Source organism: Tenrec ecaudatus, chromosome 9, assembly GCF_050624435.1.
Source record: "Tenrec ecaudatus isolate mTenEca1 chromosome 9, mTenEca1.hap1, whole genome shotgun sequence".
NCBI lineage: Eukaryota > Metazoa > Chordata > Mammalia > Afrosoricida > Tenrecidae > Tenrec > Tenrec ecaudatus.
This window is the reverse complement of record NC_134538.1, coordinates 130,800,992-130,825,728: the sequence shown is the minus strand read 5'-3', so window position 1 is coordinate 130,825,728 and position 24,737 is coordinate 130,800,992.

Below are 24,737 nucleotides of genomic sequence, written 5' to 3'. Positions count from 1 at the left end.
AGAACGGATCTGTAGGATCTTTAAGGCTTTTGAAAGCAGATCACCAGGCATGTCTTCTGAGGCACTTCTGGGAAGGTTCTAACCTGTAGTGTTTTGGCAAGTAGCTGTAACATTTCTGTCCTTTTACGTAAGGAGCCCTGGTTGCGTCATGGGTAAGAGCTGGCCTGCTGTCTGCAAAGCCAGCAGTTCAGTGCCACCAGCCGCTCTACGGGGGAAAGAAGAGGCCTTCTACCCCTGTAAAGAATTACGGTCAGAAACTCACAGGGTCAGTTCTACTGTGACTTACTGGGTCATTGTGATTTAGAATGGACTTGACGGTAGAGTGTAATTTTGAGTTTGAACCAAGTTGATGTCTATATATTCTCTGTCTTCTGATTATGCTCTAAGCCGTGAGTTTTATGCAGTTTTATTTGCTCTTATTCTTATTTTATTTTACAGCTATGCTGTTACTCTCAGAATCACACCTGTTTCACCTACCCCAAATTCCATCTATCGATGCATTTTTTATATCACTCAACTTCCTGTAGCAATTTAAGTAATTTTGCTTACTATGAATTTCAAAATCGGAATCAACATGGCTGTGCACCAAAAGGCTTCCACAGAGAAGAGGAGATTTCGGATAACGAAATGATTGCACTGCAGACTTTAGTGCACGTGTGGGCCGAGCTTCTTGTTCTTGGGTGCCATCCAGTGTTCCCACCCATAGTGACCTTACGCGGAACCGAAGGGAACGCTGCTTGGTTCTGCACCACTCTCACAATTGTCGCCGCGCCTCCTGAGTCTGCCCATCTCATCGCGGGCCTTCCTCTTTTCCTCCACTCATTCTCTTGACCACGTACAAGGTCCTTCCCCAGAGATCAGACTTTCCTGACAATATGTCCGAAACACGTAAGACAAAGCTTACCATTCTGGCCTCTAAAGAGCACTGTAGCCATCCTTTTCCCAAGACAGACGTGTTTGTCATTTTAGCAGTCCAGGGCACTGCCGAGATTCTCCACCTTATACATATGTTCTGATCAGGTTAGGCAAAGAGCGAATTTGGAAGTTTCACCAAGGTCTTACTAATGTAAAAATCAATACCTTTTTTCCTTCTCTCTGTTATTAATGCTTAGAGTTGCTAATGTGTTTGTGAGGCTAAACAAGAAAACATTGATCCTCATTTTGTGTTTGATGCCTCATTGACTGCTATCTTTTTCTAAGATTACCTGAGATTACCTCTGTATGTTTAGTAAGTCCAAGGGCATGTGGAAGTTTCAAGTGGAATAGCTACATGGGAATTTGCTGCCGCAATTTCTCTGCAGTTTAATGACAAGTAATTATCCACATCACTTCCCAAGCTGTACATCTCTCTCTCTTGCCCTTCAGCATTGTGACCATCCCACCCATTGGCATGCACATTTATTCTGCACACTATCCAGCTGTTACCTACACCAAGACATAACACACCTTGAATTTATTCAACGAAACCTAAGCCTTGCTTCATTTGGGCTCGTAAGGTGTAAAATATTCCTTCCTTTCTAATGACCAGTTAAAAACAATCCGTAAAACATCATAGTGCCTCTAGATTCTGTGGCCCTTGAAAACTATGACTTGATCCATCGTGGAGCAAGGAGGGAGCGTTCCTTTGCTACCAGGCAAGACTGAGTAGTCATGTACATGCATTGCTAATTCTCCTCCTGCAGGCTCCTGTTCATTTCTTGCTGCCATGGATTTCATCGTAACTCCTCATCATTGCTGCAATATGCTTTAACTTGAGCTTCCTGAAGTCCATCAATTTCGGACATAGTCTTTCATATTCCTTTGCTACCTGCAGCTGAGTTGCAAAGAATCCCAGCTGTATTGACAATTTTCAAAATAACTTTCAAGAGCTTATCAAAGAGCACTCTGGGAAAGCGTTTCCAATGCTCTTTAAAACATCTTACAGGTTCTCAGAGTAAAATTGGATCATTGCACTTCCATTAGTTCTATTATGACTGAGAGGTCACGAAGTGTCTATTGCCGCTGTCGTGTATATTCTCCCACTCAGTGAAGGAAGGACTGAGAAATGTAGACAAACCCTTTCATCTAGAGTGGAATCAGGAACATCTTGATAGGTAGAAATGTGGAGAAGTCAGGTGTGTTAGTCTGGGTAGACGGGAGACAAATTAATGGACACACATATAAGTGTTAGACAGAGGTTTATATACCACAGCAGTTGAATATTCAGAAAACATCCCAGTGCAGTCCAGATCAAGTCTATAAGTCAGATGTTAGCCCATATGTCGGATACCAATCTATGAAGTCCTCTTCAGACCCACAAAACACATGTAATGATGCCAAATGCGGGAAGATCACAGGCCAGCGGGTACAAAGCCAGTGGCGATAGAAGCATCTCAGCACTGGCAAGGGTCTCCATGTGGCTCCTCCAGCTCCCAGGGCTGTGTCAGGGTAGTTCCATGTGTTGCAGGAAGTAAGCAGAGAGAGAGTCTCTCCTGACTCCAAGGAGGAAATACAGCAGTTCCCAGAATCCTCACGGGAAGGCCATGCCCACACAGAGGGATCATTGGCTAAAACCTGATTGACAGACTAGACTCTACCCCTTCACTCTTAATCCTCTCAAGTCCCAAATTGACACCAGATGATGTAACTACCACATCAGGCATCTTCATATTATTTGCTTCCTCGTCTTCAGCTTCCATTTGGGGCAAGCAATCATGACCCATCTATTTCTGTAGTCACCTTGGCCAAACTGTGGTTTTTATGATAACAGTTGAACTATCAAAATACTATAGTATTGTCACAGAATCACCATATATTTATTGCTTCCATGTGCCTCTCACAGTAACAAGAAAGGATTTCATCTGTTGGGCATGGATCTGGTGTTGGAAGAATTGATCAAGGAAGTGTTCCCCTGGCACCAATCCCCCTGCTTGAGGTAAACAGAGCTCAACCAAATGGGAGACTGAACTGTGTGGAGCAACAGCCCATGGGTGGCAGCTCATGGTAGAACTGTACTTGCATAGACTTTTCATATCGACACTGCCCGGAGCGGGTGACATTAGAAAAAGGGATGATGTTATTAGTGTATCCCCTTATATTCCAGGGGCATGATGTTCAGTGTTTTCCTTTTTTTGTTTCGATGGATTTTTGTTTTCCTGTCTTTCGTTAGTTTTTGTTTGTGTATGCTTTGTTTTCTGCTAGTGGTTTGTTGCTGTTGTAGGGGTAGTTGGTCTTTGTGGTTTTGATTTTTGTCATAATAGACCTCCAAAGTGAACTTGAGTCATGCATATCTCAGAGACAAGGAGATGGATTATGGACTTCCCCAGTTAACTCTAGCCCCAATCCAAGAACAGTTAGGTCTGATAAGACGGCCCTGCTCAATACTCACCTTCATGAAATGATCACAGAAGGTAAGGATGCCACATCAAAGCGTGGCGAAGAAAGGGGATGGTGCCCGGCTATCAATTGGAGTAGCGTCTGGTGTCTTAAAGGCTTGTATTCAAACAAGCAGTTATCTAAGCCAGGTGTCAACTAAGTAAGTCCACGGTGGAAGAGCCTTCCAGCTGGTACGATCATCGTTTTCTCGAGGACAATAACAAAATTCACATATTCAGAGGGAAAAGTATCAGAACCTAAATTCTAAACACCCGATTTGTACACGGCTGTGGAGGACAGTGGGAGCTCCACACTGATCTGTAGAGTATCTAGTCTGGTTAAGCCACTGGCAGGGCCGTTCTAGCCACAGGCAAGGGTCTCAAACTACTGTCAGATAGAGATCATGGTCATTGTGACTATACAGGATTGAACTTGAGTCTAGGTCAGTTGACATCCCTCTTGCCCCAACCTGAAGCTGTTCGAGGTGCAAGTGTTTCTTGTTTGTTCCATGACAAACATTTCTTCCTCGGCCTCTTAAATACTAATGGTGGTCTTTCTTACTCATTACTTTTATAATTATCTTTGTATTATTATTTTATCCTTACCACGTTATCTTGTTTCTGTTCTTCCTTTTTTTCTGTTGGGTTTTCCAGTTTGTGAAGCACAGAGGGGGTGGTAGATACACAGAGATAATAACTGAGTTAAGGGTTGATAGGGAGGGAAAGTGGGGGCTGGTCCTGGGGGGGTGGGAGTGGCTTGGAGGAGCCAACAATGTATGTGGGAGGAGCGAGGGAGCAGGCAGTAGAACTGATTGTGACTGCAGAACTCATTTTAAAGTGATTTCACTGTACATTAGAAGAAAATGTTGTAAATTTGATTGGGGGTAATAATTGTATAATTTTTGTTATGATTGAACTGTTGAATTGTAGGTTATGTGACAGTTAAACTGTTTAAAAAAAAAAGGATACTATAATATTATTTGTTAGGGTCTCACTTTCTCCCGAAAGTGGTTAAAGACATTTCCCCTCTTCTATTAAATAACAGTATTTCTCACGTTCTTTTATTTATATTAGATAGTTGGATATTTCTTTTCTACCGGACGCTGTGAAAAATATTCTTAAATTCTCTGGAGCTTACTGCGGTAGATGGGTAAATGAAGAGCCCAGTGTAAACCCTACAGGACCAGCTTTCATAAGGAGTGTGTAAGGAGAATAAAATGGATGCGAATGAAATCAGACCCGTGAATTCAAATGCATCAGAATTTTCAGAAGTAGATCTCTCCAGGGTTTTTTCCATGGGACCTTGAGGTGGGCTTGATTTATCAACCTTCAGGTTAGCTGCTGACCCGAAGAACCATTTGATCCTTCCAGGGACTTCTCATTTGGAACATATCATTTAAATTATGTCTATAAATTATGTGTAGAAAAAGTACCAGAGGACTCATTTTAAACACTAATACACTGTATCTCAAAAAGTCACTGCCATCGAGTCAGTTCTCACTCACAGAGTAACCCACCCTATAGGACAGGGTAGAACTGCCCCTGTGGATTCAAGGCAGACGAAACAAAACAAAACGAGACAATTCTTAGCAATGTCACTGTGAATCCACTATGTTTACTATCAGTCAGCTAATTTAGAAGATTGGAGAATTCCAAGATTAACAGTTCAGGTGTGAGATCCATCTTTCTCAACAATTCAGGATCAGGTCACTTAATAATATAATAACCTATTGTTGTCTACATAGAGTTAATTTTTTTCTAGACCACTATCTGTAATGCTAGTTTGAAGTAATTTGAATATGCATAATAGGCCTCTCTGAGGAGCCTTGGCAGTGTGGTGGGCTATGTGCGGGGCTGTAAATGGCAAGGTTGGTAGTTTGAAACCAGCAGCAGCTCTCTGGGAGAGGGATGGGGCCTCTACTCCGATAAAGATGTGCCGCTTGAAAACCCACAGGGCTGTTTTGCCTGAAGGGTTGCTATGGGTCACAATGGACTCCATGACAGTTGATTTTTACTCTTCTCTCCACTCACACAAGGAAATCGTGAATTTCCTCATTTTCATTGCTTTGTTTGTTATGAGGGCACCTACCCAACAATTGTCACATTAGAACCAAACATTTTATGGCTAACTACTTAAAAATGGTCTATTTATAGGAAAGAATATCATTTTTATGTGTGATGATGACCATTTTATACATAAGAAAATTAACAAAAAAATCTATAAGAATATCTAACGTTCAGTCCACAATTGTTCCCAAAGATGTCTTTGATAATTTTAAGTTTTTTCTGCTACCAAGTTCACAGGATTATTGTCTTTTTCGCTATTAATTTTGACAATGAAATCCACAGTCTTATTTTTGAAATCTGCAGTAAAGCGAAGTGACCCCTGCCAGTGAATCATTTTACCCCTGTGTGTGTGGGGTTTTTTTTAACAGGGAGGTCAGGAATATTTTCCACAAAAGCTTAATGATAAATAATATTGAAGTTTTCATTTCCTACCGTTATGGATCTGAATGGGATGCATTTTAGAGGAAATGGTATTGGACTCCTCTTCCCTCCCCCCTTCCTCCATTGCCTTCTACTGGTTCATATTTTAAAAGTAGGGATCTGAATTGAGGCTATATGAACTGGCCCTTGTAGGAAACAACTGAAAATTGAGTCAGCTTGGAACTTTCACTCACAGAGAGGGACTTTTTAAAAATCAATTATTTTGTAATTATTATCCCTTTGATGGCTTGTGCTATTTTACTCTTTGGTCTTAATTTAAAAATGTTTCTGTAGTTTTGAGACAAAAATATAACACTCTGTAAATTGATCAATTCTTGCCCAGTAGTCTCATTTTTGGCAGTGTCAATCATAAATGGATAATGTCATAGACTTAATTGTGTTATTACAACATACTAATTGCCTTCAGAGCACCTAAAATATGTAAAACCTACTCAGTATAATTTTCTTTTTATCTTTATGGACTTGCATGTAATAGGAAAGGAAGAGGCTACACGTTTAGCCAGGTTTAGATTTTATAAAATATAATCATGTTTTTTATAAAAGCACTGAATATATTTTAATCACAGCATGTTATTTTCCATATGTAGATTCAGGCACTAATAAATTATCTATTGCATTGTATCTCATGGTTAAATTATTGGCAAGACTACATTATAATTTAAATTCTAACATATTATTACTACAGTGAAATTTCACGATGGGTTCAAGTACTCTAATAGGGAAAGCAAATGAGTAAACTGTGAGACTCCATTTTGACTACCATATTGATACAGCTAAAAATAACATTCTAAAGAAGAGTCATAACATGAACAGACATATGCACACTTTGGTTCATGTAATACTGTTTACAAAAACAAGAAGATGAAAACAACCTAAATGCCCATCAGATAAGAATGGATAAAGAAACTTTGGTACATATGCACAATGGAATTCTATGCATCCCCCCAAAACAATTACAAAACCTTATGGGATGGATTGGTCCGGAGAATATGATGCTGACTGAAATTATGAGGCCACTATTTTAAGGAGAAAATCAAATTAACAAAAACACTACATCAAGATAAAGACTTTCTTACAAAGGGACCAGGTTTGGGAGATTGCCGAAGTGGACAGGGCCAGGGAGAAAGACAAGGCTGTGGTCTAGACTGGGGATGGGTGTTGGCTTCAGGGAAGTGGGAGACAGTATTCTACAAGAGGGTGCAGGGCAACTATTGGGGAGTTTGATTAGTAGTTTAAAATACTGAATACAAAGTTGATGATATGAAATGTAACCCCCATCTACCTTTCAATTAAAAAATTGTTTTAGAAAAACAATAGTGTGGGAAAGAGTCTGGGTGGCATAATGGGTTAGGAGGCAGGCTGCTAACGGCAAGGTCAGCTTTATACCCGCCAGCTGCTCTGGAGGAGACACATGAGGTTTCCAGTTCCCATTGAGACGTGCAGCCTCAAACCCCAAAGGCGCGGCTCTCCTCTGCTGTGTTGTGTGGCTGAGCCAGAATCAATGGCAGTGCGTTTGGGCGAGGGTTCAAGAACATAGGAACCTGTAATGTTTCAATCTTGTTGGAAGGGGATTAGACAGTATCTCTTAAGGTTTATATGGTTTAATTGAGTAATTTCACTTTAAGGGATCTTTCCTAAGGAACTAATCAGAGAGATGTACTAATGATTCATTCCCCGAGAGTTTATTACAAAAGAACTTGAACTTTTAAAATTAAAAAAAGACCAGGTACTGAAAAATAACAGAATGATTAAAAATATTTTCTGTATGCATGTATATTCATATGTAAAATGAAGCACATTAGGGACAAAAATGTTTTCGTGGGTTCATATGATTACTCCATTATACATTCAGTTAAAGTGATTTCTTAACATTTATGTACTGATACCAGAAGGAAAATGACCCAAGTATGATATTAAGTAAAAAATGGTGGAATAGAAATATATCATTTTAGATGGTCTTCACCTTCTATTCTAAAAATGTGTCTGCCTGCTTACAGGGGGATTGAAACAAAATGTATCAAAATATTAACATTTACTAATCTTTTTTAGGAAAGTAAACTTTAAGAATATCCCTTCTTGTGGTATTATTTAAGACTTTCAAAATTTATTATAATGACAATTGTGATTTTAATAATAAAACAAAAATAACTTAAAAGAATTTTCAAGTAGCTCAAAGAATACATTTATGAAAATGAATGTAGATGCTTATGCGGCTAAAATCTTAGATTGTGTACTTTTCTGTGGATGAATCTATTGTTGGGTTTTGTGCTAGTGAAATAATACTTCCTAAATAGTGCATTCTCATTGGGATGGCATTTGCAAAGCTCATAAATTTAGAAAACACAGTTATGTTAGTGAATTGAAATTAATGAAATGGCATCCCACACAGGCACTGTAATTTGCATATTAATTTCATTTAATGTTTTTATGGATGTGACAGACTTATCCTAGTCATATTTGATAAAAAAGAACAGATTGTGAAGCAGCCAAATGCTGAGCAGTTGTTCCAGTAGATTCACAGTATTACAGAAAACATCTTTGATATGTTATTGTTTGGCACTTTGAGTTTTGGTTTATTTACCTGTTATTACTTTATTGCTTAAGAAAATACTTTTTGTCAATAAATAAAGGGCTGGTTCTTGATATTAAATGTCTAATTTTAGCTCCTGACAAATACTTATTTTTGTATGCGCTGTTAAATTGGAATTTATTATTCAAAAAATTACATTTAAATGGAAAATTATGTTGCCTTTCAATGAATTTTATTATTTACATCCTGCTACTCCTGTTGGGGCCTTGGGCTGACACCATGGCTGCAATAATGGGCTCGAATATGGCAGCACATGAGGATGGTGCAGGAAAGGAGGCACTCTGTTCTGTTGTACAGAGTGTCGCTGTGCGTCAGAACCGACCCAGCAGAACCTAACAGCAGCATCCCAGGTTAAAATTTCTTGTTCTTTTAAAATCATTTTTATTGGAGGCTCGTATTGCTCTTTTCACAATCCATCCATCCATCCATCCATTGTGTCAAGTACATTTTTACATTTGTTGACATCATCATTTTCAAAACATTCCCTGCCCTCCCCATCATGAACCCTTGATGAGCCTATTATTTGTTAAGGTTTGTATCTCTTTTCTAGACATTTCCTTAGTAGTACTTGCACATAGACTTCCTCGTCTTCTGTATTCTTTGTAAATAAATTGGAAGCGTATATGAAATGAAATTTCATTTGATCAAATGGACCTTAATAGAGTTATTATGCTACTGGGAATTATTATATATTGGGAAACCACAGAGCCTTGATCTCACCACTTTCGACTCCTTTTTATTTCCCAAACTCGGAGAGCATTCCCTTGAAATATCTTTTGAGTCCTTCCAGATGTCAAACTACTATTTGCCTTGGTACAAATGGAAGAATGTAGAATTCTTTAGGAAAGAGAGAACACCATCTTCAGAACTGAATAGACCTAGAAGAATGATATATAAAGAAGTAATAGCGTCACATTTCATATTTATCTGAGTTTGTAGCAATACTTTGACTTATCATTTTTCTATTACTAGATACATATTCCTACAATACCAGTAATAACAATATCTGAGTGGGTACATAGGTGGACAGGCACGCTGAACATGAGTGGGATTTGACATAGAATATTTCTTAGCTATATTTTTTAGGTGTTGAAAGTATATCTATGAATAAAGTAAAGCACACAGTTGGTAAAATCATGAAACATTCCTAGCCATGATCAAATACCTTAAAGAAATGCGTGACTGGGTCTGGGGGCTCAACACTATACTCTTGGCGAACATCAAGTTCAGGTGGCATAAAAGGGTCCACAAAGGCAATGTTCTACATCCTGCTTTGGTGAGGAGCACCTGGGGTCTGAACAGCTGGTGAGCAGCTTCCCGTGGTGGAGTTCCTGGTCTTCCCCTGCCTGGAGTAAGAAACGGCCAAGAAACACAGAGACACTTGAATATACTTAGTCCGTAGACTTCCATGACCCTGAGACCTGAAAAACTAGATGATACTTGGTTACCCCTCTGACTACTCTGAAAAGGATTACAATAAGAAGTCCTTAACAGTGGAAGGAAAAATATAGAACAAAAATCAAATTATAAAAATGGCCAGGTTTACTGTTCTGAGAGACTCTGACCCTTAGACACTTCAGATCTGAATCCCAACTCACAGACTTAGCTCAACTATTAGCAAAACAATTGGCAGGCCTAGAAGGAATAATATTGGAAGATATGCCCTCCTTTCAATAATCAACCATGGGAGATTGACAGGGACGCATTTGCCCAAAGGTAAAGCTCTGGAGACAGGAAGGGACAGGAAAGCAGGAAGCATGGAAAGCGTACACAGGGTAGCAAGCAGGAAGAGTGCTGTTACTCTGTGGGGATTAAAATCATTGTCACAAAACAAAGTGCGTATCAACTGTAACATTAAAAACCAATTTGCTCTGTAAACGTTCATCTAAACTACAACAGATAAAAATAAAAAGACTCAGAGCGACCCTAGAGGACAGAGTAGAACTGCCCCTGTGAGTTTCTGAGACTGTCACTGTTGATGGCGGTAGAAGCCCCGCCTGGTTCCCGGGAACTGCCAGCCTTTCGGATTGCAGCCAGATTCATGACTACCCTGCCACCAGGGCTCCTGAGTTTCTATGTCGAAGAATCATTTTCTCTTTATTTTTTCCCCTTTGGGGAGTTATCCTTTAATTGTGCTCACAGATGCTATTAGGATTCTTTCTTTCTTTTTTTGCTTAATTAAAGCTTCATTTTTCTTTGTTTCCTGAAGGAGAACTTGAGTTCCTCCTTCCTTTTTTTTTGACTTGCTAAGACTTTTCTTCCTTAGCTTCAAATTTGACTGTGTGGCTCAGAAAATCCCCTGTTGTTATTGCCCTGCCTCAGCATTTCAGTGACTTTGAGAACGAGATGATTGATGGACCGAAGGTGCTACTGTCTACACAATCCCTGATAATAATATGTCAGAGTTATGCTGGTTTTATTTTCAGTTCCATTGCGCCCTTATGATTTGAACTGTAATTCTCCGTTTAATTGGTCATGGGGTCAATTCTACCTCAATAAATATTTGTTTGGAATCTACTACCTGTCACAAACCATTTCATTAAGGTAGATGAAAGAATTCTTGGGACAGTCTTTTCATTTGTTACCAATTCTGCAGCAAAATACTAGTGGCCATGTTCAAGGCTAAGCCTGTAGTAAAAATATAATTTGGGAGCCATTAGTTTACATGTCTATAGGAATGTCCCTTGGCATTGTTTTCTCTTGCTTAAATTACGAAAGTTCCCAATTGAGGACAAGTGCTGTTAAGAATTGTGAATGAAGTAGACTACTTTGCTGTGGAACTTAAAATATTATGAATTGTAACATAAGGTATTCTACATTTAAGGATTTGTATTATAATTCAAGGTATTTTAACCAAAGTTTGTTCAGAAAAGCCAGCATGGAAGTAAAGCCTTAGGAGTATTTTGAAGAACCTTTAAAGGCTATGCTGAACTTTTCTGTACTAATCACTTGAACTCTGTAACTTTTAATTAAATAAATGATTAATCATATAGTTTTCTCCTCTTTCATGGACTTTAGAAGGGTGAATCTGTTAATAGGATCTTTAAATTGAAACCATAGTCAGGCTTTTATATTCAAGACATTTTGCAATTAGAGATTAGGAACATAGTAACCAAGCTTTGGATTTAGAATTAAAACTTGGACTTGAAGGTTTTTAAAATTTGTTTTGTTTTTAAAGGACTCTCTCTCACTCTCTCTTTTTTCTTTCTTTCTTTTTAAATCATACACAGGATGTAATGCAAACACCCGAGAAGCTCATCCAGAAAGATAAATGATTTTTAGATATATATAAAAATATTGATATATTTTTACAGTAGAGACTATTTGCATTTAATTTAGGACACAGAGTGCATTTTCTCAAATCAGAGCTAGATGAGGAGTTGTTCTTCTTGGGAGCACAGAGAATGAATAGAAAACATTCCTTATAATTACTGTCATTTATTTAATCAGTGTGCAGTGATTAAATCATGTAAGGAAGCAGGATCTTGATTAAAATCTTTTTCTTGTACCAGTTGTTGCAATCTGCTGACGCCAAGCCAATTGAGTGCTACCTTCGACTCTCACAGCCAGGACAGGTGTTAGTTTGGTATCGTCTATGGGCCAAGACGATCCAGTCTGTTCCAAAGACCAATATGGCTCTGTACTTGTTGATCAATAATCTTGTCTGGAGTTTACTAGGGGTCTCCTGGAATATCTGACAAAGTCTTACTTGTTTTGTGTTCTCTGGGAAGTTCATAATTATTATGAGTTCACAATGATTCCACATTTTGGTGGCACAGATTTTTATGCTCACCCCCACCCCCACCCCCCACACTATTATTTATGCCTTTCTCTATTCAGGAAAAACAATCCTGGGAGTCTTCTTCGTTCCAATACCATGCTAGGTGTTCGGATGCAAATATGAGTAAGAGTGCTTCGACTGCCAGTCAGGAGAGAAGAGAGTCTACAGCACTGGGTGGCTTTCTCCTCAGCAGCAGGTACTTTCAGGACATACCTGTGCTTCACCTGCTCGAACCGGAGCAGTCTAAGAAGATTTCTTGAAGGAATATGCTGGAATTAGTCCCCAAAGGATGAGGAGGAGGAGGGAAAGGAATGAGGGGGGCCTTGTGCTTCAAAGGTATGATTACTCCAACAACTTCCAAGTAGCGCGGCATTGCTGGAGTGTGGACGGCAGGCTGGCAGGAGATCAGATTGGAGAAGCCATCAGTCAGATTAAAGAGACTTTTCAAGCTATATAAAGGAGGCGTGACTTGCCTTTGGGGACCCCACTGATAGAGTTAAGAAGATAGCTCTGGTTGTGTTTAGGAGCATGAACTGTGGATCGTAGGGCAAGAGGAAGATAAACCATTTATGAAGCTGATGAAATAACTTGGGTCAGAAAGGGGTGGATTTATGCAAGTGCTGAGTCAGTTAGTTGGCTAAGAGAAATGAGTAGATTCAAGGACAAAGAAGACTTTGGACTTCTTACCTGTGGTGTGAATGGAAAGACTCAGGGATAATTTCTTAGGTTCCCAGTTGGGCGAGATGGTGATGTAGTCACCCCCTGAGATGATTGCTGCAACATGAGAAGGTTGCGGTGGAGATCTCTAAGTGATTCAGGTTTATACTGGAGGATTAACACCTGTGTTGGAATGACATTCTCACCAAATGTTTGCCATGCTCAGTGGCCACGAGCCTAGGAGTGCCGACTGTGGTAGAAGCCTTACAAGAACCATCCATGACTTGTTCTCTCTTTCTGAGCCACTGTCATTTATTTAATCAGTGTGCAAGGAACGAGGTTACATGGGTGGAGTTTCTTCCCCCCCCCCAAACATACAATAATGAGTAGTTAACCAAGGAGGAAATAGTCCCATTTCATTGTACTTAAGTTAAATATAAAACAACTTTATGAATACATGATGTTCCCCTGGATTCTTCACTGTAAGTGGTTAGTTTTGTGTTACATGAATTTCAATAAAAAAACTGAATAAGAAGAATTGATACTGTGATGCGTCATTGCTAACACCTCCTGAACAATGTAGCACTGGGCTCCTTAGCCATTACGTAGCCTCCTAGCAGATCTTGGACATTGCCTGGAGGTGGCCCTAAAGTCTATTTTCAGCCAAGTTCTGGCCTTTCTTTACATTGATGGTTTCTTTTTTTATACTAGAAGAAGTGTTAGCATTCTAGGAAAACTTTTGTTTTAAGTGATCAGCATTGGAGCTGAAAATATCTCTTCCTTAAAATAGCATCTAGGCCTTTAGAAGAATTCTTCTCTACTAAAACAAATAATGGGAGTGCTCCTTTAAGCTGGTATTGGGGGGTGAAGAAGCCTCAAGGAACCAGAGGGATATAGTGTGTTTCGTCGATGCTTTACTGCACCCTGGTGACTCATTCCTTCCCTGTGTCCCCTTGGTGGGGAGATTGTTCCACTGTCTACAGATGAGCTTCGGATCTCTGCTCCAGCCTCCCTCATTCTGAACAATATGTTTTTGTTTGTTATGTTTCTGCTGATGCCTATTACCCGGTCTCTATGACTCTTCATGTTCGCACCGGCGGTGTGCTTCTTCCATGTGGACTTGTTTCTTCACTGCTGAATGTGGCTTATGTAAATTCAAGTCTTTAAAACCCCAGATGCTATATCTTTTCATAGGTAGGCACCACCGCCTTCTTCACCACATTTGCTTATGCACTCATTTTGTCTTCAGTGATTGTGTCGGGAGGGTGAGCACCACTACCATGGCCCAATGCTGCTTCTCAATTCAGACTAGACATGTACCAGGGTATAGATAAGATATGGCACTCACAACATGCAGAAACCAGGAACAGGAGTGGGAATAGTGATACCAGAAGGGTATGGACGTGAAGAAGGGAGAAAGGGGGAACTGATCGCAATGATCGACACCTAACCATACACCCTTCTGCACGGGGAAGAACAACAGAAAACATGGGGATGGGAGACAGAGGTCAGTGTGAGGGATGAAAATAATAGCAGGGGGTTATTAGGGTGGGGGAATGGAGGGGGAAAAAGAGGAGCTGATACCAAGGGCTCCATAGAAAATAAATGTCTAATCTCTTCAGGTCTGTCTAAATATGATAGGCTGGATGAACAATCTGGAGGAGAAAACAATGGGACCGACAATTCTGGAGGGACATGGGAGAGGGGAAGGTGGGAGGGAAAGGAAATGGTGTTAACAAACTAAGGGATAAAGGAAAACAAGTGATCCAAATTGGTGGTGAGGAGAGTGTAGGAGGCCTGGTAGGGCGTGACCAAGGGTAATGTAACTGAGAGGAGTTACTGAAACCCAAATGAAGGCTGAGCATGATAGTGGGACAAGAGGAAAGTCAAAGGAAAGAGAGAAAAGAGCTAGGAGGCAAAGGGCGTATATAGAGGTCGAAATAAAGGCATGCACATATGTAAATATATTTATATATGAGGATGTGGAAATAGATATATGTGCATATATGTATAGGTTTATTATTAAGGTAGCAGATGGACATTGAGTCTCTAGTCAAGTACTCCCTCAATGCAAGAATATTTTGTTCTATTAAACTGCCATTCTGTGATGCTCACCTTCCCAAAAATCACTGAAGACAAAAGGGTGCATGAGAAAATGTGGTGAGGAAAGCTGATGGTGCCCGGCTATCAAAGGATATAGCATCTGGGGTCATAAAGGCTTGAAGGTAAACAAGCAGCCACCTAATTCAGAAGCAACAAAGCCCACATTGAAGAAGCACACCAGCCTGTGTGATCATGAGGTGTCAAAGGGATCAGGTATCAGGTATCATCAGAACAAGAAATCATATCATTGTGAATGAGAGTGAGTGTGGAGCGGAGACCTAAACTCATTGTAGGCAATTGGACATTTCCTTACGAAAGGTTCACAGGGAAGAGATGAGCCTGTCAGGGTGTGATGTAGCAATGATGAACCATACAACTTTCCTCTTTCCTAAATACTTCCTACCCACCCCACTCTCATGCTCCCAATTCTACCTTACAAATCTGGCTAGACCAGAGGATCTACATTGGTACAGATAGCAACTGGAAACACAGGGAATCCAGGACAGATGATCCCTTCAGGACCAGTGGTGAGAGTGGCAATATCAGGAGGGTGGAAGGGGGGGTGGGGTGGGAAGGGGGGACCAATTACAGGGTTCTACATATAACCTCCTCCTTGGGGGACGGACAGTGCGTGAAGGGAGACATTGGACAATGTAAGGTATGCCAAAATAATGTATAAATTATCAAGGGTTCATGAGGGTGGGGGACCCTTGGAAGGAGGGGGATGAAATGAGTTGCTGATGCCAGGGGCTTAGTGGAGAACAAATATTTTGAGAATGATGAGGGCAATGAATGTACAAGTATGCTTTACACAATTGATGTATATATGGATTGTAATAAGAGTTATATGAGTCCCTAACAAAATGATTAAAAAAAGAAAGGAACTGTCTAGAAAAGAATGAAGGCAATATGTGTACAAGCATGCCTGATTTGTATGAATTGTGATAGTAGTTGTATAAGCCCCCAATAAAATGATTTTTAAAAAGATTTTTAAAAAGCTGGTATTTGGAACAACCAAATATATAAAATAGATGGGTGTCTGAGAGGGACTATTATTCTCTTATGACTTTGTTTCTTCCATATACTAGCCAATCAACTCCCATCATCTCACCGGCCCAAAGGCTTCCCAGGTGAACATGCTATGACGCTATGAATTTTCTGGGCTTCTGAAAGACAGTTGTAGCCCATTTGGAACACGTTGGAGAAGTCTGTAATAAGTTTCGCACGAGTGTCGAAGGATGCGCAGCTTCCTGTGCAGAGATGACTGTTAGTGCTTCAGAGGACGTTCGGCCATAAATCATCAGGGTCACGATGATAGTGCTGAGCAGTCCTCTGGATGCTGTGAGGGTGAAAGAGGAATGCTCTCAGCACTGTGCTGCGTGTAATACGGTTACAAATGATTCTTCCAAACGTTCCGAAAATGTAAGCAGGCCTGCAGCCTCGCCCTCCGCAGACGTGTCTTGGGAGCGTAGACTGTCAGTCTAAGGTGATCTTCTCTTGCACCCAAGTCCCTTTTGATTTCCACGAGACTCTGAGCAGCCTGTCTTTTTCCTTTGGCTATTGCGACATGCTGACAAAATCTAAGTTAATGACAACAAAGGTCTAATTGATGTAGATAGCTAGCTTCTGGCTAATTAGCAAGCTAATCCTAGAATTATTCAGTGGAGTCTGGCTAATGCCGATCCTTGTGACGAATAAACACCATATTTGCTCATTAATTGATTTGAAAAAACTGTTATTTCCACATTTAGTATATAAATAACACCAGCTATTTAATTGTGTGAATTTAATAACTAAAATATTTCTTTTTTTTAAGATGAAAATATTTCTTAAAGAACCCAACGAAGAGAAACCTTTCTTAAAAAAAATATTTTACTGGGGGCTCATTCAGCTCTTATCACAATCCAATTGTGTCAAGTACATTTGTGCATTTGTTGCCATCATCATTCTCAAAACATTTGCTTTCTGCTTCAGCTCCTCATGATTCCCCCTTTCCTCCCCATTCTCCCCTCCCTCATGCACCCATGATCATTTTGTAGTTGAGTCTGGAAGTGGTTTGGTGTGAGTCACTGTCCTGCAAACTGCTGTCTTGTAGGGTAGTGTTTTACTTAGAAGGTTGCCATGAACGTTAGAACTAGGAAGCCCATTTCTGGTTAGAACTGAGACCACACCAATGTTTTGCAATTAATTCCTTGGGACTGGGTTATGTTATGTTCAAATCTGATCTACAGCCTGCAGCGTCTTAGTGATCATGGTGTCTGCTGAAGTGATAAACCGGAGATAGACTCTTTAAGGTGAAGTGGACTCCCAGAGTTTCCTTTTGCTGCATCCGTCCTGCTTCGGTGTGTGTGTTCTGTTGTCTCTAGACCGCACCCTTTCTACCCCACTTTGGTTTGTTTATGTACTCACAAGTCTTGCTGAGGGTCATGAGTACCCTCTTAATTCCTCCATCTGTACGAACCAGACATATCTTGGGGGATCAATAGGTTACAATTATGCTGCTCGTTGATCCCTTAAGAGCCCCACTTTCTTTTTAACTTTTTAGATTCTGACCAATATTAGTTGATACAACTGCTAAACAATAAGTCAATGTATACACTGGCAATCCACTGGATAAGTCTAACAGTGAAGATTTCCATGGTTAGTAAAGTTCACGTTCTATTAATATTTAACATACCTGGTGCTTATCAAAAGGCAGTTTGGGGAAAATGTACATTTACATAAATGGAGCTGCCTTACTTGGTATTTTTTTCTCAGAAGCATAAGAACATGAGAGGGTGTTAAACCTATCGTGAACTTTATACAGCTTTTCCTGACATTTTGAAAATTTTATTTGACTCTAGTAAGGTTAAGGAAGTAATTGAATATTAAAACAAAATTTCTAAAAATTTATTATTAATATATTTGAATAACTGGTCCCAGGGTCTTAAGCTTTCCTTAAACAAGCGGGGGATGTAAAATCAGCGGCGGCCAGGTCGTCACACCAGTGTTGAGACTTCTCCTTTGGGCCTAAGATCACTCAACTGAGGGTCTTGCCGTGACTTCAGAAACAAAACAAAGACAACTTTTTAATTAAAAAACAACAACCCACGTACAAAGAATTAACAAAAATTCCAAAGATGTTTGACCTACTTATGTTTATGTTTGCCCTTGATTCTCAGACTTGTGTCTATTTCTGCTGTCTCTGAATCATTACCATTTATCTTCAAAATATAGACATCTGTAGGGACTGTTTGAGTGGTAAACCTCAACTACCATGGACTCGTCATTCCTCTTTGCCTTTGCATCAACTTTAGCATCATGATTCTTGAATGCAGCCCAACCACATTTGACTTGCCTAAATCTGTGTTTCTCCACTACGCTGGTATAGCATTTAGAGTAAGAAAGCTTGAACGAGAGCATGTGGCTTATCCACTGAACTTCTCTGAGATCACCCGTGATGCCTGTGCAGAGGTGCCATTAGCGGTCAAGTTGTTTCTCCTAACTTGAGCATGAACCAGATGAGACCATCTATGTTGATCACAGAGTCCAGGGGTGTTATGGTAGGAGGGCCACGTGGAAAATCAAAGATTGCTCTCCTACCCAGAAAGGCAAACCAAAAGCAATAACTGCATAATAGAAAAATGGCAGAATTTAGTACTACCAAGACATGAACAGTTTTAAAAGAAATTTCTATTTTGCCCTCATTTCACTGACTTACGTTGGCTTGTACAGGAAGGGAAGGGGTTTGGAAATTTGTCATCATTTATTGTAATTTTAATCAGATTGTGATTTCATTTGTAGCCACCATTCCACACGTGATTTGATTACTGGAACTAGTCAGCCTGGTCTCCGGTACTTGGTATATAATAGTACAAATGTATTGGTATATCGATCTTGCAAATCTTTTTCTCCTGTATCAATTAGTCAAGACTATAAGAGGTGTTTACATTCACTGGGAAGATGCAGCAATACACTTCTCTGTGAGAATTATCCCAAATCTGCTCTTTGTTATCTAGTACATCTTGAAGTGAATATTTCAATGGTAAAATACGAAGAAATTTTATACATTTTTCATCCTGAGTATGAAAACTTGAACCTAAGAACATTGCTTAAAACTAATAAACAGTGGAAGAAGAAGGTGTTAAGCAGTGCTTAAAGTAATGTTTATTTTATTGACTTCAACTATGATGATTATTTCTCCAGAATTCAAAACAAACAAAAAACCTGTATCAAGGAAGGTCATATTGAGTAATATTACGGTCTCCATGCCCTTTCTTTCACCTTCCTCGCTCTTTGCTAATCAGAGGGTCTTAGCATTTTGTCTTGTCCTGGACACCCGCTGCAACCCGGCACAATCTATGGGACCAGTCTTAACTACTATTTTGAAAACATATTGGATGATTTTAACTAGAAGAAAAACAGAGTGCATAGGTTTACTAAGACAGTTAATTCAATTGAAGTAAAGTCATAAAAATATTTCAGAACTCAAAAAAAAAATCAAAACCCAATTGTAATAAGTGGGTTAGGTGTTGGCCTACTAACTCACAGTTCATGATCCAAACCAGAGGCAACCACTCCGCAACAGAAGGAATGCGGCTGTCTGCACACATAAAGAAATGCAGTCTTGGAGACACTACATAAAAGGCTGCATTGAGTTGTAGGGGACTCCATGGCAGTGGATTGGTTTTAGTTTGGCTAGTAAGCATCAGAAGATACAGCATTAACAACAGCGGGATGACTGGCACAGTGGTTAACTCCCAACTACTAACCAACAGCTTGGTGATTTGATCCAATCACTGGCTCTTTGGTAGAAAAGGATTGGCTGTTTCCATGCAGGTGATGGCCAAGAAAGCCATAGAACTCTCTTCCTTAACAAATCGGGCTGCTATGAGTTGGGGGCTGACTGGACAGCAGTTACAACAACAGCAACAACAACAACAACAGCAGCAGCAGCAGTAGCATTACCAAACATACCAACAACGAGGAAGATGCAGAAGGACCAGGCACTGGTTTGTCCTGTTATACATACGGCCACCCGAGTAGAAGGCAATTTCACGGCAAGTAGCCTCAACTAAGCGGCACCGTTTTATGTGTAACAAGCGCTACAATTTAGGGTCAGTAACAGTATTTCAGAGTGCCTGGGATTCCTATTTGTCGTAGCTACTGCTAACATGACTGTCATTTATTGCCCGCATTCTTAATGGAGGGGAACGTTTAACTTTCAGATCGGTGTTGATGGGGGAGGGGCGGTCTCTTCTAGGCATGTGCATACATCCTCCTCCTTGGATTCCATAACTGATTTCTTGCTGGGGGAGCAGGTGCGTGAACCCTACTTTAAGAGACTCTGCCTTACAAAAACACATCTCTGTAACACCAAAACCAATCCAGAATCACTCACAGCCTCAGTCCCGATTCATAGCGCCCCGATGTGGCAGTGTAGCACCCTCCCTGTGGGCTTGGGGTCAGTCACTCTCTATGGACATCGAAAGCCTCTTCTTCCCACGAAGCAACTGGTGATTTCAAACTGCGGACCCTGCCGTGAGCGACCCCGGGTGTAACTGCTGTGGACCCTGGGCTCTTCCATGCAGCACAGTAGCCTCAAATATGCCTTTTGGATCATTTTTGCATAACCACATATTTTACTACAATACATTAAGGGTCAAGGGAGACTGTAATAGATAGTAGAGACTGAGTGACTGGGTATCTAAGTATAAAGCGCTTTCATTCAAATGTTCTAGTGGGCTAAAGGGTGCTTCTTAAGCCCGTATGAGTAACATTATTTTGAACATATACTTGCTGGCCCCCCATGTAGTCAGCTGGAAGCTCGTGTACTTGTAATGCTTACCCAGACTGGCCACATATCATTTAACACTTTTGTTTGTTTTCTAAAGATGGATTTTCTGCAATCTTCATTAATTGCCTGGTATAAAACTCTTACTAGGGTATTTACAAGGGTATTATTTATTGTAAATTTGTCAGCTCACTCAAATAAGACTGAAAATAATGGAAGGCAATTGTATTTTTCCCCACTAAAGCTACAAAACAATTTCCATAGTTTTCTTCCTTCTCACGAATCTCAATGCCAAATTATGACAGTTTCACAAGCACTTGAAAAATTATTACGTTTATTGAATTATTTGCAGGTGGGGCTCTGTGCTTTAGTCTACAAATCAGTGGTTAATTTAATGAGGCACTAGTTTATATTTAGGAAAATGAAGCATAACAAGCTCAGCTGAAAAATGATTCTTGTTTGAAGCAGTATCTTCACACAGCTGTTTAAATACCATATTGTACTTGTTTTTCCCCCCTCTCTCCTTATTTAGGATGGCACATGGTTCTTGTGCAAGCTTTGCTTATTTTAAGCGAGCATGAAAGAATGGTGCAGAGCAAATTGGAGGCAGTTTGCAAAACTGAAGGATATTCTTAGGAATTCAGGCCAAGTTAAATTATTATTGGAGAATACATCTTTTTGTCTTCAAAATTTCTCCTGAGACTTTTTTTTCTCTCATTATCATGTTCTGTTGCAAAGTGCATGACAGAGATACTGTTTTTTCATACTGCCGTGTAATTTTCTTCCTTCTGTGTGATACCACTGCACTTGTGTAGGACAAGCCAGTTGTTTTGGCCTGTTGGTATTTCACTTGGTATTATCAATTCTATGAGGGAGCATTGGGAGTGTAACTGGTTATGTATTGGGCTGCTAACAGCAAGGTCAGGTATTCAAACCCACCAGTAGTTTCAGAGGAAAAAGTTGAGGCTTTCTGCTCCTCTAAAGAGTTGTAGTCTCAGCATCTCAGGGGGCAGTTCTACTCTGTTCTCTAGGGTCGCTGAGAGTCAAAGTCAACTCAAAGGCACTGAGTTTCAGTGGTTTTGGCTTATCCATTTTTGCAACATTTTTTGGCGTAGAAAACGTTCTTGCTCCCCGTCATCAGATGTCAAGGCTGACTCAAATAGATGACCTTGGCAATGGCAACTTTAAAGACTTTTCTGTCACTGTTCTTTTTTCACCTGCCCTGGAGGTTAGCCATTGGGCTGCTAATCACAAGGTCAGCATGTGAAACACCAGCTGCTCCTCAGGAGAAACATGAGGCTCTCTACTCTCCTAAAGAATTACAGTCTCGACAGTCACACGAGGCAGTTCTGTCCTGTGGTCTGGGGTCGCTATTTGTCAGAGTGTACTGGATAGAAGTGACTTTTTTCTTTGGTTTGGATCCCCTCTCGCCTGCTAGTGACCTTCTACATCATCAAAATTCATAAATAACCCCCTTTGTTTGCAGTTGATTTGTTCTAAATGAAATTTCATCATAAGATTCTATTATTTTATCAATATAATTAAATAGTTATTTGGTTTTCATGGTGTGCTCTGTAATAATACACTGTCGTAGTACTTCTAATGAAGTAGCACACTGTACCAGATCTCGACTTTTCGTTTGCCATTTAGGGTGGACCTCTCTTCTCTGTATTTCCTGATGTGAGCACACGATCTTGTGGAGATAGTGACTACAACCAGTATTGGAAAGATAAGGGGTAGTTACAGGAGCATTCTCTAACCCAATCAAGTTGATATATACCAGTACACTTGCTGTGCTTTGGGAGAAAAAAGTCAATTTGTCCCTTTTTTCTAAAATGTGCAGTGTTGCTTAAAATGTTAAATTGCGTTTTATGTAGTTATTCTGTAGTCTCTGGATAGCCAACCTGTTTTCAGGTGACTTCTACTGTATTTCAGTGGAACAGAACAATTGTATTTTTGTCTTGTTATTAGATTTTATCTTAACAATTGGAAGCATGCTTCCATGAGCTAATATACCAATAATAGTCACATAGTGTTTCTAAGTGAGTAAATACTGAAATTGGAATACATAAGAAACAATTCTAGGTAAGAAAAACAAAAAATCCTGTCAAAGAATAAAGGCAGATGTTACATATTTTATGGGATATAAAACAATACAGGAAATTTAGCCACTTGAAAATTACTTTAATAAATAATGTTTCATTTGAAATATATTTTATAATGATTCTTTTCTTTACATATTTCTTTTCTCTTCTTTATAATGACTCTACATTTTCTTACAAAATTACACTGTGCATATTGTGTGCAGTGTATGCACTTTTGGGAAGTGGTTGCTGCTCTGGACAATAAAGTGACGTAGAGTATCATCCCTTTGGCTTAGCTGTGTTTTATAATAGGCTCCTGTTAGCCTCTTGCACTCGGTCCAACCACTAGCAATCCTATGAACAGCAGAAGGAAGCGCTGTGGGGACCTGCACCTTTCTCTCCACTGCTGGTATGTCTGAGTCCACTGTTGCAGCCACCGCGTCATGTCAGTAAGATACACGTAAAGAACACATGCAAAACAGGTTTCATGCCAAGGTCAGAGCTATAATACTGACATGAAACTGGAAGGACTATAACCCACAATCACATCCCAGTGACTTCAGAGTAATAGTAAATGATATTAAAATAAGAATAACAAAATATATAGTGAAAATGCTACTTACCTTTTATGTTTTGTGTGAAGTATGTTAAAGAATGTGGAAAAAATATTCAAAATCATTAAATTGTGAGATAAATCCACAAAAATCATTTTAGAATTAAAAATGATATAGAACTACTAAGTTTTTACAATATTGTAGTTTAAGATTATAGGTATTTGATTATTTAAAAAATTTTTTTACATCTTACTTGTATGTGTAATATACATTTCAGTGATATACCCAAGGCAAATTAAAAACATATTGAAAAATAATTCTTTGAAAAGCTGGACAATTAGTTAATCAGTTTTAAACATCAAAGGCACTATTTTAATAATGAGTGATCAGTTTGATCAGTTTTTTGACAATATGATGCTCAAGCATACTGATCATTAAGATAGACTGACCCTCCACTCCCTCCCCCACTGCCGAGGGTGCCAAGCTCTTCATTGTGCCCCCCTCTTCATTTTCCTTGGTAAAGGCTAGGAGACATCATCACCTAACTGAGAAACTGAGAGTGATCATTGTGCATTGAAAGAAAAGGTTGCTCACCTTTGACTTCCAATGTGCCCATCATTTAGAACATAGTTTGGGGAAACAGACAACTTATTTTGTTCCCACTTGGAGGTAAAAGACTCTGAGTGACTGGATCACTAGTTGTATGGCATGTCTTTTTCTTTCTAGAGATGGTCAGAGATTACTAGATTCCTATCTTACTGAATCACCAGGAAGCTGAAAATAAACTTGGGCATTTTATTGTGTGAAGTCTAATTCCCTGAAGCTCACATCAAAATCCAGCTACACAACTGAGAATAATTGCTTTGATTTTTATCAAAATCAAAAACAATAAAACAAGTTAGCGTAGAGTTCCTGGAAATCCATCTTTGTTTTATTAAACAACTATTTGTTGGGAGCCTGCGGTGCACACAAGGAGACTCGGTGGCATAGTTGGGTTAAGCATTGAAATGCTAACCTCAATGCCAGTGCCAGCTGCTCTTCTGCTGAAAGATGGGGCCTTTTGCTTCCACGAAGACGTACGGGCTCAGAAAACCTAAGGTTGGTTGCTAAGCGTAGGAATCAGCTCATGGCCACGAGTGTGACGTAGGACACTGTGGTAAGAATACAAAGGTGAATAACATTGATCCTTGCTTTAAAGGAGCTAATGCATAAATGGAGAAAGCACAGGCTTGTCATGTGTACAGTTCTGGGCTCCGAAAGAAATGCAGGAGTGTAACATGTGACAATAAGGAAAGGGTCACATTCCATCATAATGAGCAACAAGTAAGGTGGCG